Raw genomic sequence first — 18,123 nt, forward strand, 5'->3', positions numbered from 1 at the left:
ATATTTTTCTGGTGAAGCCAGAGAGCTCCTAAAGTGTAAGTGAGATTTTGTCAAGCCCCTGCTGCTTTCAACAAAATCTTATGAGCTTCTACATGGTTTGGTCCCTGCCTATCACTCCTATTACTCCAACTTTAAATCCCTTTTTGCCATTCTTCTTTCAGACAGGCATAAAAGTTCCTCCTCTAGGAACCAGCCCAGTGGCATAGTGGTTAAGTTTGTGCACTGCGCTTCAGCTGCCTGGGTTCACAGTTCAGATCCTGGGTGTGGACTTACACTGCTCATCAAGCCACGCTGTGGCAGCGTCCCATATACAAAATAGAGGAAGATTGGCACAGATGTTAGCTCTGGGACAATCTACCTCAAGCAACAAGAGGAAAATTGGCAGTGGATGTTAGCTCAGCGCCAATCTTCCTCAGCAAAAAAAAGTTTCTCCTCTCTATTTAAACACACCAACATCACTTCTACCTCAGGACATTTGTGTATATTATTTCTTCATGGAATATTTTTTACTGACTGTTACATGGGTCCTATAACTTACTTAGCCATCCTTCCATTTAGGAACAATGAACATTTAGTAGAACTTTGATGTATAACCTGGACAGGTAATACTTCATAGGTACTTTTTTATATTTTAAAAATATTTTTATGATCGGTATGATTATACATGCCAATTGGGAGTTTAAGATGACTATTCAGAACAGCAGATTTTATTACAGTTACTTCTGGACGTGTGTATACTGAGAAAAGACAATTTCTGAAAGTTTAACACTGAGGAGGTAGAGGGCAAATATGAGGATGATTACAATAATGTATTGCAAAGAGTAGCTTTTACTACATCAGAGTAAATTGTAATAAGATTTTTTAACAATATTAAAAGTACGTGTTTCCAAAATATACACGTTTATAGAAAATTTGATAGAAAATTAATTTTGTTAGTAGATTCACTTTATATGTCACAAGAAATTGTCTTATATAAATTAGTCTTTAAGTGAATAGTTTTGTAAGATGAAAATACATTTATAGTGTGAATATTCCTCAAACTAACTTTTTAAAATTACTTGAATTTGAATAGACTTTTACATCTACAAAGAGCTCTTACATGTATCTAGTTTGATCTCACTAATAACCCTCTCAAGTATTATTTTCACTGTCATTATACAGTAGGGAAAATTAATTTAAATGAAATTAATAAGACTTGTCCAAGGACATGTATAAGAAATGGAAGACACCAAGCTTGAACTCAGTACTACCCCAAATACTGTGGAAGTTAATAAAAAAAAAAAGAAAAAATATCTAGTCTCCAAATAAGTTTGAGACACTGGATTAAGCAGAGTTTTCTTACTCTAGAACTTCGTGGGGCTTTTGATATGAAAATGTGATTCTGAATTTTTATGAGGGAAATAGATTCTGCAGACTTTCACATCTGGATAGCTGCAGTACAAAGGGGGAAATTTCATTTCAGTTTTGTGATAGGATTCCTGTCTGAGTGGTTGTGAAGAACTAGTGTTCTTCTGAGAAAAAATTGGGAAAAACATCACTGTAGCAGTAGGCTTTTGTTATTTTGGATTTTCTTAAAATGAAACAGAGATGTACAGGAAAAGTAATAACAGAGCTGACTGTTATTACCTTATGTAAAATAACATCTGAACTTAGATTTGATACTCTTACTCATTTTTTTTGTATATTTTCTCCTATCACATAATGATAACCAAGTAATTTTGAGATTAAAATAAGGGGAAACATATTCTTTGCATAATTACCATGTAGAATTTTTTCCTTTGCCTTGAAATAACAACAAAGATTGTCAGCTGCCAATGCAAGATCCTTGGAGAATTTGGGAACATAAATAATTTTCTTATTTAGAGACAGAATGTTCTTTAGTAAACAGAGTTCTGAATATAAAACACTAATAATGGTTGCTAAGGGAAATGAACCAGGAGGTAGCTGCTTATAGAATTTTTGTCCTCTCAGCTTCAGTTTTGTAATTAACATATCACAGGAGTTAAGAGAGGAATCAGATAAGTCAAGATTCTATGTTTTTTTAGATTATTGTGATCATAATAGTTATTGCCATTTCTGTAGTAATTTTTTTCTAGTCTCTAGTTATGTAATAAAATCAGTTTAACGGTCGTTTAGTAAATTATGTCGAACTGGAATCAACTTCCAGGAAGATGACAGACTTAATGATGACCTCACCCTTCATTTCAAATGTATGGAAATTCTGAATAAAATATAATTTTTACAAAGTTTTAAACACAGAGCTGAATTTAAACTATGGGGTGGAACCTCCCTTCCCACTAGTTATCATATATAAGCATGTCATCTCATGTGATACTGAACCTGAATTGAGGACCTAATTGTTAGGAGAAAGTTGTAAAGACCTTTTTGTAGAAAATATGTGGCCTTAGACAACATCTGGTATAGGGATATAAATGAAAACCCTGTCTAAACATAGAAACTTTAAGATTTTCCCTCTGCATATAGAGGGGAAATAGATAAATCCTACCCAGAAGCTCAATTCATCTGCCAAGGATTCCGGCTGGAGAAAAAAAAAATGTGTGAAAATTAAAACTGAGTGTGGGGAATCTGAATTTATATACTAACTACAAGCCTCCGGACTGCTGAACTGAGAAATTAACATAAAATCAGTCCCAGATTTGTGAAATCCATGGAGTCTTCTCACAGAGTCATACAGTAAATCCCTTTCTTGGGAGAGTCTCACAGACACACAAACACTGAAGATTGACTCACAACAAAATATTACAATCCACATGAAGAAATAATATATTATGACCTGGAGTCATCTAATTTTAACAATCAAGAGAATTAGTGCTTCATGACCTTAAAATAATAGAAAACTATTTTGTACTCTAAAGTAAATTATTTGAAAATAATAATAGAGGTAAAGGAATAAAATAAACGTTAATTTATAAAAACATCATGGAAAAATACATAGGTATTTATGATGATAACATATCAGATAAAACTTCTAGAAGCCAAAAGCTAGTCATTGAAATAAAAAACTAAATATATGTGTTAAACACTTAATTAAACCAGTATGAAGAGAAAATTAGAAAGCCATAATGGTAAAATTATCAGAATACACCACATAAAGATAAAAAAAATATGGAGAATATGAAAGACAGACTGAGAGAAAAGAATAAGGAGCTTCATGTCTAATATATAATTATAAAAGGAGAGGACAGAATACATGAGAGGCAATGATTAAGGGATAATAGCTAAACATTTCCTGTAACTTAAGGAGGATATGAGTCCACAAATTGAATAAATAGATCAATATCCCAACCAAGATGAATTAAAGTAAATCTATCAAAACAGAATATATAAATACCTTAGAGGACACATACATATGTCAACAGGTGTGGCTTCTTTAATTGACAGTTCTGATACTAAATGAATCAATAAAAATCTCCAAATTTCTATTGTATTACCATTGTAAAATCAAGACTAGGCCATTATTTATAAAGTGGAGTCCACTCATGTTAGAAAAACTGATATGATGTAATAACTTTTATAATTGGAGTAAGAAAGCCTAGAATTATGTCCTGTATCTCTCATTACGAATTAAGAGAGAGAATGAATCACCAAAAATGTTGAAGTTCCAAATTATTTTTATTATAGTCACTGGTTTGAAGGACAATTTGCACAGGTGTTGATGTCCAGAGTTCACACTGCTAGGTGTCCTGACAAACAAAAATGAAGAAATTTAAGTTCTGAATTGTTAGCATCCCATGTACCTAACAGAAGCAAATACACATGCATTCTAGTTTCACACTCCTTAAGTCTAGATTCTAAGTAATTCCCACAAATAAAATGCTAAAAACATGAATTTACAATTAAAATGGGAATTCACATGTGGAAACAAGTAGCAGAATCCAACTCCCAAAGACAGAAGATAATGAATTCATCAGATATAGGATATAAAATAAGTATGTTTAATATTTTTGAAGTAGTAAAAGTTTGGATTGAAAGTATGAATAAGGGACAAGAGGCAGTAACAAAATCATGATCATAAAGTTTTGAAAAGAATCAATAGTACTTCTAGAAATTGAAAAATGTAATAACTGAAATTAATAACTCAGCAGACAAGTAAGCATCAGATTAGATATAACAGAAGAAAGAATTAGAAAATTGGAAGATAGACAAAATAAATTACCTAATATTCATACAGAGAGACCAAAATACAGAAAATATGAAAGAAAGGCTAAAAAAGGGAATGAGAAGTTCAAATAGATAAGTAAAAAATGGAAAGAATGGATAAAAGGCAATATTTGAAATGATAATTGCTTAGAATTTTGAAAATTAATGAAAGTCCCAATACTCAGTTTGGAAATCGAGCAAATCTCAAGCAGGAAAACTAAAAAAGAAATGCACCCATATACCATCCTATTGAAACTGATAAATTCAAAAAACAGAGAATTTTAAATGCAGCCGAAGAGACAAATTACCTAGGAAGTAATCACATGTAAAATAGCTGATTTAATAGCAATGATAAAAGCCAGAAGGTAGTAGAATAATGTCTTCAAAAATTATGAAAGAAAAACTACCTGTGAACCTAGAAATGTATACTCATAGAAACTCTTTCTTTCAAGAATGACATAGAAATAAAGATTTTTTTGGACAAACAAAAGCTGAGAGTTTACTCGTAGGAGATTCTCACTGAAGAGTCCTCAGAGTTGTTTTTTTTTTTAATTAGCCACTGTTAGTGTTTATTCAGTTTGCAATACATGCATCTATATGTTGATGTTAAAATAATTTTAGATCCTGAATTTTCACTAAGCATCGTATCGTATGTCTTTGCCTATGTTAGTAAGAAGAAGTTTTGTAAACATTTGTAAAGCCTCCATGATATTCCATGGCATGTATGCATCTCAAGTTTGGCTTATAAGCAGAAGGAGAATGACCCCAGATGGAAGACTTAAGATGCAAGGAAGAATGATGAGCAAATAAAATGCTAAACAAATTGAAGAGCCTACAGAAATATTACTGTATATAAAATTGTCTCATTCGTCTATTAAAAAACAGAGTAGAACTAAAATATTGGATATCGATGACTTTAAAGTAGAAGGGAGGATTGATTGGAGTTCCTCACCTGGTTCACCATCTACTGTTCTGGATGTTCCTTCTCAGCCTCCATTGGTGGCACCTCCTTGTCTCCTCTAATGTTGAAATGCCTTAGTGCTCAGTCCTTGGACATTTTCCATGTTCTATCTATACTCCAAGACTTGCTGTTTTCATCCAGTCTCATGACTTTAATACCAGCTACAAGCTCGTGACCACTGCATTTTTATAACCAGACCACTCTTCTCTCCTGATCCACAGTGGCAACACTGCCCTTTCAAAGTTTTAGGTAAAAATCTACCCTTTGCTTTCCTTTACCTGTTCTCAACGCAGTAAACAGAGACGTCGTTTGAAAATACAAACCAGAGGTGTCTTTATCTGATCAAAATGCTCTGATAGATTCACATCTAATTTAAATTGAAATCCAAAATCCTTACATGGATTTCAAGGAATATATGACAAGGACCCTTATTAGCTCTCTGGCCTTATCTCTTAATACTTTACCTCTTGTTCACTCTGCTCCATCTACATTGACCTCTTCACTGTTCCTTGCACATGTCTGGCATGCCCTCTTTACTTATGTGTTCCCTATGCCTAAAACACTCTTTTCCCAGATATTTACATGGCTGCCTCCATCTGTGCCTTCAAGTTTTTACTTGAAAGTGTTCTCAGTGAGACACACACACACACACACACTCGCACTTCATTGACCTCTTCCCCATTTTTTCACCATAAAATGCACTACCAGGAAAGTTATAAGTATTGCCACTCTTTATCTTATTGATTATCTATCTCCCTACCCAGAATGAAAGCTCCAAAAATTCAGGAAGTTTTATCTTTTTTTCACTGCTATGTCCTCAGAACCAAAAACAGTGACTAGCACATAGTAGGTACACAATATATATTTGTTGAATGAATGAATTAACTAATCAATGATGAATAAAATCATTTTAAGGTCCTCTTAATGCTTAGAAGGAGAGCATGCAAAATTCATTGTGGGTGTGAATAATTTTAGAGTAACCATCAACACTAAAAATAGAGTGCATAGTTTTTGAAGTAGAGAAAAGATGTATAAAATATTGCAATAAAATGAATAATCCAAACAAGAAACTGAGGCTTAGGAACATTAATTGAAATGGCCAAGGATAGTAAACAAGTACATTAACACAGGACTGTGGGTTTTCTGACTGTCTCCAGTCCAAAGTCATTACTGTGTAAAAAAAATAAGATAATTGCAATTTGATATTCTTGTTAAACAAATTCACTATTTTATAAATAAGAGTTAGATAACATGTTGCCTCAGAAATATTACCTCAAATGACTGGCTCTAAATAGCACAATAAATTAAAAATATTAAATAAATGTATTAAATTAGATTCACTGCTTATATATTAACATGCACAGTTATTGTACAATTATGGCTATTTTAGGTACATAATATTGTATATTCATCTTTTAAGTTAAAGTTATAGTGATGGACTACTGGCACAATTCAATGTGATTTCAAATATATAAATAAACATAAAAAATAATTTAACTCAAGCTAGCCCTGATGGCCTAGTGGTTAAAGTTCAGCGCTCATGGCTTCAGCGGCCCAGGTTCGCTTTCTGGTCGCAGAACCACACCATGTGCCTGTCAGTTGCCATGCTGTGATGGCAGCCCACATAGAAGAATTAGAACAACTTACAACTAGAATATACAACCATGTACTGGGGCTTTGGAGAGGGAAAAAAAAAAGAGGAAGATTGGCAACAGATGTTACCTCAGGGCCAATCTTTCCCTGCAAGGATAATAATAATTTAACTCTCTTATAGTAATATACTGTATCAAATTTAACTATCAAGTGGGAATTTAGTGCATTCTTCAGGAGATATTATTGATGGAAAATATAGCACTAATGATATATTTTTCCAAAATATTAGAAATAAACACAAAATTGATGCATTATTGACGTGCAGTTTTATTATTCTGTAGTTTTATCATAAAATTAGAATAAATATAACTCATTTCTGCCATCAAAGTAACTTGTTTCACTAAAATTAACATTTTCTTCCCTGGAATGACAATACTTGAAAAATTATTATGTTTGATATAACTATTTTGAAACATTGTGAATAGGGACAATAAGCAAAGTTTTTCTTAGTCTAATGAAATTATTATGAATATCAGTTATTTTGTAGTGAGATAAAAGAGTTTTTCTGAGGCCAGTGAGGTATGCAAGACTAGATCCTTACAAAGACTATCTCTAATCATTTTAACAACATAAACAGACTAAAATTTGTCAAGCAATTTGCCTGAGTTCCATAAAATTAAGGAGCAAGGATTCCAACATCAAGATACAGTTTTAATTATGAAATTAACAAAGAGATTTGTTGATGTCTCTTTTGTGGGGGGCATTGTTTTACTGTATTTGTTTCTTCCCTTTTTTGTTTGTTTTTAATAAGAATCTCCTAATAATGATGAGGGTGCATTCAAATTGGAATTTCATACGCTCACTGGAAGTCTATAAAGAAACTCATTTTATTTTGGATGCATTGAATTGGTATTTCTTTCATGCAATAAACATTTATCTAGTGCCTCCTATGTGCCAGACAAAACAAAACGTAAAATAACATTGGTGAATCCATAGCAATCTTACGAAAGACGTGGTATTTGATAAATATAACTCATACAATGAAGAGAAAAAAATTACAAGAATTTGTACGCAAGGATTTGACCTCCGTTTGCAACACAACAATAAAAAGTGTAATTTTCTCCAATCTAAATTTGCTTTCAAAATATGGAACACCAGCTGGAAGGGAGCTCAGATGGCTTCTGCAGTGGGGTTGGAAATATCCTTCTGAGCATGCCTAGAACAACTGGTTAAAATAATTAAACCACTCACACCATCTGTGAATCATTCTAATTCTTCAATGATTACTTAAGACTCCCATTGTATGGAACATATTCTTAGAACAGATGAATAAAATTAATTTGAGTGTATAGCTTTCCTAACTTTGATTTTCGTGAGATAAAAAAGGGTTACAGTGTTTTCAAGTTTGCTAAGTTATCTGATATTTCTTCTGCCCTCCTTTATGAGCCAGTGGCTTTTGAAACTTTAAAATGTTTGAAATTTAGTTTTATTTTTAATAATACAAATGCATTTATTCACAGAGACTTCATTATACAATATAATTTTGTTTAAAAAAACCTTTAATTTTTACCCTTTCATTTACTTAATCTTCTGAGTATATTACTCAATAGGTAGTAGACAGCTATCTAGTAGAGAATTAAATGAAAGTCTAAGCTGATTGCATTCTCAGAGTTAACATGCTATAATCATGAGCAATTTTTAAAAATTTAAATGGCTATTTTAACACATGTAAAACAGAGGAAAGCTATATTTAGTAGTGACTAATCCATGGATAATAGGCGCATGGATAGAATGCAAACCGAGAGTCCCTGTCTGTACAAATTTAAGATGTTTAGATTAACTCATAACTTAGAGGCATTATTAGCTGTTAGCTAGATAGCAATGCATGGGCAATTATTGCCAGGAGAAATTAACTGGGAGAGTTTCCAGGAAATCTATGTAAATAGTTTTCTATAATAGTACTTTCTTAACTAGTAGAATGTCTGGGTGGAAAAATATAAATAAATGAATTGTTTAACAAATACAGCAATCTATAGCGTTTGTGAGTCCCTTTGTGACCTGCCCAAAATTCAAGATTTGTAATGTGATTAGTATCTAGACAGTCACAAATATACATGAAACATATGAATAATATCATTCACACTCTATTTTAGTTTCTTGCCTCATGGATACACGTATTTCTTTTTTTTTAAAGACTGGCACCTGAGCTAACAACTGTTGCCAATCTTCTTTCTTTCCTGCTTTTTCTCCCCAAATCCCCTCAGTATATAGTTGTATATTTTTTTAGTTGTGGGTCCTTCTAGTTGTGGCGTGTGGGATGCTGCCTCAACATGGCCTGATGAGCAGTGCCATGTCTGCACCCAGGATCCAAACCGGTGAAACCCTGGGCTGCGAAGCAGAGTGCACAAACTTAAACATTCGGCCACAGGGCTGGGCCCCACTTGACTATTTATTATGTGGAAAATTATTTTGAGAGATCTAGACCCTTATATATATTGGCCTCATTGGTGGGAACCTCTTTTTTTTTAAGGTATGCTTTTTTATTTTTGGTGAGGAAGATTGGCCCTGAGTTAACATCTGTTGCCAATCTTCCTCTTTTTTTTTTCCTCCCAAAAGCCGCAGTACATAGTTGTATATCCTAGTTGTAAGTCATTCTAGTTCTTCTGTGTGGGATGCCGCCACAGCATGGCATGATGAATGATATGTAGGTCTGTGCCCAGGATCGGAAATGGCAAACCCCAGGCCACTGAAGCAGAGCACACAAACTTAACCACTCAACCACAGGGCTGGCCCCAAAACAGTGTCTTTAACGTACTGCCACAAAGTCCTCCTCTTCTTTAAACTTTCCAAAATGACTTCCACTTCAGGGTCTTTGCAATTATGGTTCCCTTTTCTTGGGATTTTCTTACTGGACCTTTGCCTGCTGGTCTTCTGTCATCTTTCAGGATGTAGAGAAAATACATCCTTCAACATCCTGTTTGATGTAGTTCACAACATTCCCTTCACCCCTTCCATCATGCTCTGTAACAGCCAGGTTATTTCCCTTCTATCATTAACTACAATCCGACAATGTCACGTGTATTTGTTTACTTGTTTATAATCTTTCTACCATTAGAATGTAGGCTCCATGAGGGCAGAGACCTTGTCTATCTTGCTAACCAGTATTTTTCCACTGTATAGTTTCTACCACAGAGTAGTTGCTCAATAAAAATATTTTGAATAAATGAATGGATGAATAGCTTCTTTTTGTGGAATTCTCTATAGCTCAGAGTTATTTGTTCTGTATTCTTAAGTCAGTAGTGCCCCAATGCCAGTCTACCCATATCTGGAAGTTTTCACTGATCCATAGAAAAGGGAAAAAATAAAAGAAAGAGCTTTTCATAGAGCTAAATTTATATAATAATGGTTTTCTGAAAGTATGGCTTTCCATAGTTGGTGAGGTTGGAAGGGAGTATTAAATGGCCTTTCGTTTATCTTTACTTTTTATTATTATTTCATTACAATGTTCTTTACTTGAAAAAACAAATACTGGAACTTGGTGAAGTTCACTGACATTTTTGGTAGTCTTTTATTGACTCATGCACAGAGTCTGGGAACCATCAATTTGGAAAAACTTATTCACGTGAAGGGACACCATTCCTGCTAAGTTTCTGTGTTGGTTGCTTGAAGTTTCAAGAATGAAGAAAGGAAAGCTCTAAAACCCATGATTCCCTCCCATTTTTATGGCCTTCCAGGCAATAAATGCTGACTCCGCAAACATTATCCCTTAGAATAAAGTTCTGAAATTTCTTTTGTTGCATGTGAGAAACAAGAACAAATACCAGAGCAAATATGCAAAAACAAGGTGGAATTAGGGTATCACAACACCTGCCTAATATATTTTCAATATGTTTGTTTACATGTTGTGAATGTACCAAAACAGTATTTGCTCACATATAAATATTTTCTTTCTCTGGATTTAAATCCTTCCTTTGTTTGTTTCAAATATATAGAGACCTCATAATAGCATGATTTGGTAGTCCTATTTGGAATCCAAAAAGTAAAATAAATTAGTTTACTTTACCACAGAGTTGTTACCCTTCCTGGGCTTTGTCAAAAATTGAAAACTGAAAACATGAAGATTCCAAATTGGAAAACTGCACTGCATTTACATTAACATGCAAGCTTTTCTTTATATTCTTCATTTCCAAATAAATAGCTATGACAAGTATTTAACTTTGCTCTTTGCAATTTACAAAATGCCTTTACATTCATCATTTTAATTCATTCTTATATTTTAAAAGATGATTTGTATACAAAAAGTAAGCAAATTAAGTCACTATTCTGAAAAGTTTTCAGGACAGAAAAATTAATAAAGTTTTTTTTCATTTGATAAAACACATTTCTATTGTAGCTGCATTTACAAAGAGTTTTGGAAATAGAAGATATGTGTTAAGACGTCAGTTAATTATCTTTTTAACATATATAAACGAATTTAGAAGTGATCATGTGAGTAGAGTTTCTTAGAGTTAAAACTTGAAAATTCGCTGGGCAGACAGTACAATTTTGTATTGGAATTCTTGTCATGGTAAAATGCAATGATAATTATATTCTGGAACATTGACAAAGAACAAACTATTTCAGGAAAAACTGTCTTGATTGTAAAGTGGAGCACATTAAGCCTGAGGTGTCGTTAAACTCACAAAACCCTAAGAAAGAATTGAGCCTAATCTTTGGCAAGAAAAGAATGGTTTTGTTTAATGATGATCATATTTTGCAAAGTTGTTTATAACTTGACAAAGTATATTAGAAAAATAACGTTAAACACAATAGTTTCCATACACACAGCAGCACCTCGTTTGTTCAGAGGTCAGATCGACATCATTACCTGGGACACAGCCAAGAATCAGGAAATGGGTAGAACAAGAGGCCTCTGGATTCCTTAAGTTGGTTTGATAAAGTTTGTGAAGTCCAAAGCTTACTTAAATTTCTTTATGAGAGAACTATTCAGATCCTTTTTGAAGGTTTTTTTTATTTCACTCTGATTATAGCGATAATTCTAATAAACCTAATTATCTTGTTTTCTGCCCCCAGTAGATTAGAAGCCAGAATGAAAAGGAAAGAATAAATGAGAGAAACATAAAATAATACCTGGAGCCTAAAAGTCAGGCAAAAGAGGACCTAGGTATAAGGATATGGAGACACGTGGCCTTGAGAAACTCTTTAGCATAGAGCAATATGAATGAGAGAAAGAGAGATACTATTTGTTTATTATTATTTGTTTGACTTGATTTGTACTTAACATGGATAATTTATTTTAACAGTTTATTGCCAAATAAAATTGTTAAAAAATCATTAATCTCTCATCTACTAAATGTAAAAGTGTTTAACACATAATGGCATATGGCCTATTAGCTTCTGAAATCTCAAAATACTACTGCCAGCTGATTTATACATCTATCTATCTAAATGTCTTCTGTCTATGGTATGTGTGTGCACATACACACGTAACTATATATGTTTTCATACATATAAACTTATGTGTATATAATTACATTACAAATATTTGCATACGTAAGTTTACTTTGTAAAATATACCCTTTGCCTTTTTGAAAACATTCCTACTTAGCTCACTGAGATGGTAATTTTTATAGTTTACTGTCCATCTTTCAGTCAAGTTCCAAAAGTTCTGTTTCATAACTCCCTACTTTTTATTATGGGCATATAAAATAATTGTGAATATTTAAAAGGGGAATAGCAGGTAGGGTACTTATCAAACTCAAGTTATTTGGAATTAGGTCATATAATTTTATAAATAGTATTGTTGTACCTCAGGGTTGTTAGTGCCTCATCAAATTAAGGGTATTTAGATAAAGACAGCCTCATCCATCAGGCCAAAGAAATAAGAGAACTTTTCAGCTTACCAGAAGCAATTTAGAATTCTTGGGAAGCACTGAAGCAGTCATTTCAAAATTGCAAACAAATGACAACAACAACAAAAACCCTTGCCGTTTTATTGATTGTTCTAACCTTAGTTAAATACCTGCTTTGGCTTGAGTATTTTTCTCATTAGTTATCTTTTTAATTAGTTTATAAATTAAACTCTTAAGATCAGTTGAAATAGGTCTAACATTGGATGCCCTTACATAAGAGTACCATTTTTCATTTACTGTTAAGGTTCCTTGCTCATCTTCAGAAAACTTCAACAACTAAAAATAATTCTCTTTTCTTTATGTGCAAAAGCAGCCACCAGTCATTGCTAGGACTCTTCAGTCAATTAGGTGTGCATTGAGGGTCATCAGTGTTGTTTTAGGTGATAATGTAAAATTCTTTCAAATACGTTCATCCTCCTTTCTTATGTATTTTATCTTGGTCTATGTTTCCATAAGTTTCAGAGTCCATTAATAGTATATGCTTTCCTACAGCTTTGAGTGAAGTGAAAACAGCCTGTTATGGTAAAGCCAATTGGAAGGGGCCACGACTACTCATAAACAGGTTACATAAAGATTTTATTTACCACTGCAAACTCTATCTTTTTGCTTCTATCGTTTAATGCTAGTTCAAAGCCCTGTATGGTTATTTTAAATGTAATACATTAGTTTAACACTTCAATCAATACAAAAGTATATTAAGAAAACATTAGTACTCTTCATTTCTTCCTATTGCCAATTCCTCTCCCTCTGAAATACGAAATGTTTACAGTTTAGTATTACCTGTTCATATTATATTCTATGCTTCTTCACTATAAATATTATATGTATAGATATACTTTCCCTCTCTTTGAAAATATTGCCTCATTCTGTATATGATTTTTAAATGTAACAGTCTACCAGGGACATTTTTTGAGGCCATGAATACAGATCTGAAGTATCCTTTTTAACAGCCTTTGGAGATGAAGCAAAATTTATTCCAACATTTCTATACATTTCTGGATTATTAGATTGTGATAAGAAAAGGTGACCTTTAAAATCTCTATTTTGTATTCTTTTTTAGTTTCCTTTGTGGATATGTGATCTTTTATTAATGTCCCTGCAACAATATAAAAGAAGATTAAGCTTTTTCATTTTGTACAACATATGGATTAAATTTAGCTTGTTGGTTCAAAAGAAACCTCTATCCTTGTTTTTGGGTTTTTCTTTTTTGTCTTTTTGATCCAAAAAATTCTGGAGGAGGTGTATGCAAGCTACCAATTATAGCTGTGATTTTATCACTGTCTCCTTTTATTTCTAGTAATTTTTACTTTATCTAGAAGGCAGCCAAAGGTTTGAGGCATAATAATTAATGAAATAATATTTTTGTAAAAGATGTGACTTTTATCATTACAATGGTTCTCTTACTCCCATTTGGCTTTGAATTATACTTCATTTGATATTATTATTTTGACTTTAATTTTTTACAAATTGTTTTCCTGATGTAGCACCACCTACCATTATAATATATACTATTGTGACCTTGTTTCTTGATGTGTTTCTCGTAAACAGGTTATAGATGAATTGTGTATTTTAATCCAATCTTACAGTATTTCATCTTTTGATGGGGAAATTTAACCAACTTCATTATTATTATAATTCTTATAACTATATAATTATTTAAATTCCTTCTGTCATATTTTATGATTCTTTTATCATGTAGTTTATTTCCTCTTATCCTTCGTCCATAATTTTGTAATTCATTATCTGCATTTCACTCTCCTGCGTCCCTCCCTTCACTCCAGATAATTTTGAAGTTACACTCTGCATTTTCATTTTACTAGTACTTAGTTTCTTATTTCTATTTTAACCCTATATTTCTGTAGTTTACACAAAAATTAAATAAGATCATTGCCCTCCCCACCAATATGATTTTTTCAGCAACATTCTTTTTAAGACAATAGACAATCCTTTAAAAAAACCAATAATTTGTCACTTCAGTTTCTAGCTACTGTTGTTTTCCCTTACAGTATGACTTATCTAGTTCAAGAATTACAGTTAAACTATCATTGTTCTATTAAATTTAACCAAAAACCTCCTAGAGTTTATTGTTCATCACTGTTTCTTCATACTCTTTTTTGCCCTTGTTTAGAAATCTTTAGTATACTTATTTTTTCATTTGGCTATAGTACTTGAGAAATTTCTTCATGAAAGTACATAAAGATGTATACTTTTCTAATCCTTATATTTTCAAAAGGATCTCTTTCTTTGCAGTCATAATGATGGATTTTGTGGATAATAATGCCAACCTTGAATCTCCTCTTTCTTTAGTGGTCTTCCTTGGTCGTGGACCACTGTCTTCTAGCGTTCATTGTTGCCAATGAGAAGTCTGATACTAGCCCAAGTTTCATTTCTTTATATTTAAACTGTTCTCTTTGGCTCAAACTCTGTAAGATGCCCCCCACCCCATCCTTCAGAGTTCAAAAATTTCGCTAGCATGTAATTGAATATGTTTCTAAATATATATCTTTAATTATGCTTTAATCCTTCTTGGTACCTGGGTAACACTTTCAACTTTAGCAAGTAAATAATTTCTTAGCTTAGGAAAATTGTGTCTTACGGTTATTTTAATAATTACTTCTCTTCCATCTATTATCTTTTCTCATACTGAGACACATTCTTTCTTTCTTAGATGTCTTGACTCTATCCTCCAAGTCCCTCATCTTTTCACTTATGATTTCGATTTCTTTGTATTTTTCTCTATGTTGTGGGATACTTCCTCTGGTTGCTCATTTAGAACTCACATTTTATTTTTAGCAATAACCATTCTCTTTTCCAAATCATCTATTGAATTTTTAAAGACCAGATATCAGGCTTTCTGAACTCTTTTATCTTTTTAATGCTTCTCATTTCATTTTTATTAAAGCTCTCTTCCGTTTCTTCTAGTACATTACTTTTATAGACTCTCAGGTTGATTTTCCTTCTTCAATCCTTGTGTCCCCTGAAATGGCCTGTGTTTTTTTTCTCATGCTTAAATTAAAGGGTGTGAAATTTCTTAGCATAAATACAAGTCGGGTTTGGGAGTTCTACTATATAGTGTTGATTTAGAAGCAACAAAGATAATGGGGGCATTTTTTTCTGCTGAAGAAAGGGTTAACAAGCCAGAACCACTCAGAAGAAGTATGTGTGGGAAAACATCTTCATCTCATGGGCAAGAGGTGGGGGTTAAGGCTGCCCTCAGCCATTGAGTACAGCCACTGTCCAGCAATGCCTGCGTGAAGCAAACCAGCAGGTACTGACTCCTTCCTGGGTCAAAGAGATGTTCTTGAATTAATTGTCTTCCACAAATCACCACACATTCACACCTGGAAATCACCAGATCCATAGTTTCCATTCTAGACTATACCAGAGAATCACATATTTTCAGACTCCCAGTTCATGATTATTCTCTCTCTACCTGCACCTCTTTTTTCTGTAAGTCGGGTCCCTAATGCATATATTCTTATACATTCCAGCAGTTAGTTGTGGTTGTTTTGAAGGTTGAGTCTACTCAGCTGTGAGGGAGACAGAAAACGTATATATGATGTGATATTCCCATCATCTGAACATTTCCATTTTGTTTGTTTGTAGGTATGCAGATACATATACATATATGCATACATTAATAAGCTTTCAACAAACCATGCATATGTATTTTATATACTTCACAACAGGTACTTTTATTGACTTCACCAGAGTTGATGAGTTTACTTAGGGATTGAGGCTATATATATATGAAAAACAAATATATTAGCAGTTCATTAAAATCAATCAGATGTAGTATAATGACAAATTGATTGAATTTTAAGCTTTGGACATTTTAAATTGGATTTAGTAGCAACTCAATCACCTTTGTGAGGAAAACAATCAATCTAGATATGCTACAACAATTGTTTTCTGTTAGATACAGTGCTAGTGTTAAAAATTTTCACATTCAAATAAGCATCTTAGCTTTTGCATTATTGACTTTCTGTATTATTAAAAATTGACTTCCAAGCTATATTTTTAATCTCATCAACTAAAATTTTAATTGTATTTCCTTTTAAATAATTTAGATTTACATTTGGGCACATGTAGTTAAGGACTACCATATTGGACTGTGCCGTTATAGGCATCTTCACTATCACATTTCTAATCAAGAAAAATGTCTCATTCAAAAATAGAACTATGGCACATGCATATTCAGGCATAGGTCTTTATTTGCTATATTAAATAATATAGAGATAATTGATGGCCAGATTTTCTGAGATGCTTGTGAAGTATAGGATAGAAGTTAATAATATTGTGAGTCTGTTCTGCAAAATCCACTCAAACTGGAAGATCCACAGGGCAATAGAAATTACGTGATATAGTAGGATGACATATAATTACAGAATTTAAAGTAATTCTGTACTTATTTTTTCTTGTGTTAATTTTATTTTTAAATATATGTGTGTATACATATGTGTGCTCATTTTCACATGTGGAACATATGAAAAATTTCTGTGCTAGGTATTTCTAAGCTGATAGATCCAGTTAGTTTACTATCAAAAAATATATGCTGAATATATAAATTAAAAGTTTTATGTGAAGCATTTGAGAGGAGTTAGCAAGCACTAAAAAGACTTTTTGGCTGCAAGTTTTCTCAGGCACTTCAATCTGCTAATAGGTGTTGTGGACTTCCATGAAAGGGCTAAAATTAATATCTCCTAAAATTATCTGTATAACAATACCCCAAATAATTGCTTCTTTTTTTTCGTATATAATGAGTTATATTGCTATCTGAGAGAGAACTAAAGAGCCAAGACATGTATGTGTAATAGTATTGAGCTAGTGTGCATTAAATTGGAGAAATGCAACATAGTTCAATCCGAAATGCCTTTCAAATCTATACCAATGAAGACTACATTATGAAATGAAGAAAATACTCCTGTTTGAATTCTGGGAAGTCCAAAATGGAAATTATATTGCAACTGTAGACCCCAGCGATTTTAGCTAAATATCTATTTTTTGTTATCCTTTTAAGCTGATAGTTTCTTTATTCGTTTATTCAACAGATAATTTTGATAACCTACTGTATGCTAGGTACTATGCATGAGTCTTTGCTGCATTTATTTTACATTGCAAGGCACCTAGAGCATATTACCTTATCTATTAAATTATCAGGGTATTTTATTGGTGATTTCTTACAAAGCAGGCCATATATATGTTGGTGCTTATGTGCTGGTGCTTTTCTTGGTGGGAACCAAAAGCCCTTGTCTTTCACTTCTCTCACAGGTCACACTTAGTGACTAGAATTCTACCAAGTTACTAATTTATGTTAATTCATTGAAAATCCTTATTAAAATGCAAATGTTATCCTGTGAAGGATAACACTTTAAACCACTATAAGCCATTAACACATTATCGAGATTCAGTTTATCAGTTTAATTAGATGGTAATTTAGCTTGGCCCTGAGGAATTAGGTAAATTCGATGGTGTGGAAGGGAAGAATCAACATGA

At 32.7% G+C, this 18,123-nt stretch overlaps 1 protein-coding gene across 9 annotated transcripts in view; it reads left to right on the forward strand.

The window, feature by feature from the left end:
• The window catches only part of DMD (dystrophin), a 2,273,580-nt gene that overhangs the window by 1,136,212 nt on the left and 1,119,245 nt on the right, over window positions 1–18,123 (forward strand). The gene's annotated exons all lie outside the window — the stretch shown is intronic.

Source organism: Equus quagga, chromosome 10 (genome assembly GCF_021613505.1).
Source record: "Equus quagga isolate Etosha38 chromosome 10, UCLA_HA_Equagga_1.0, whole genome shotgun sequence".
NCBI classification, from domain to species: domain Eukaryota; kingdom Metazoa; phylum Chordata; class Mammalia; order Perissodactyla; family Equidae; genus Equus; species Equus quagga.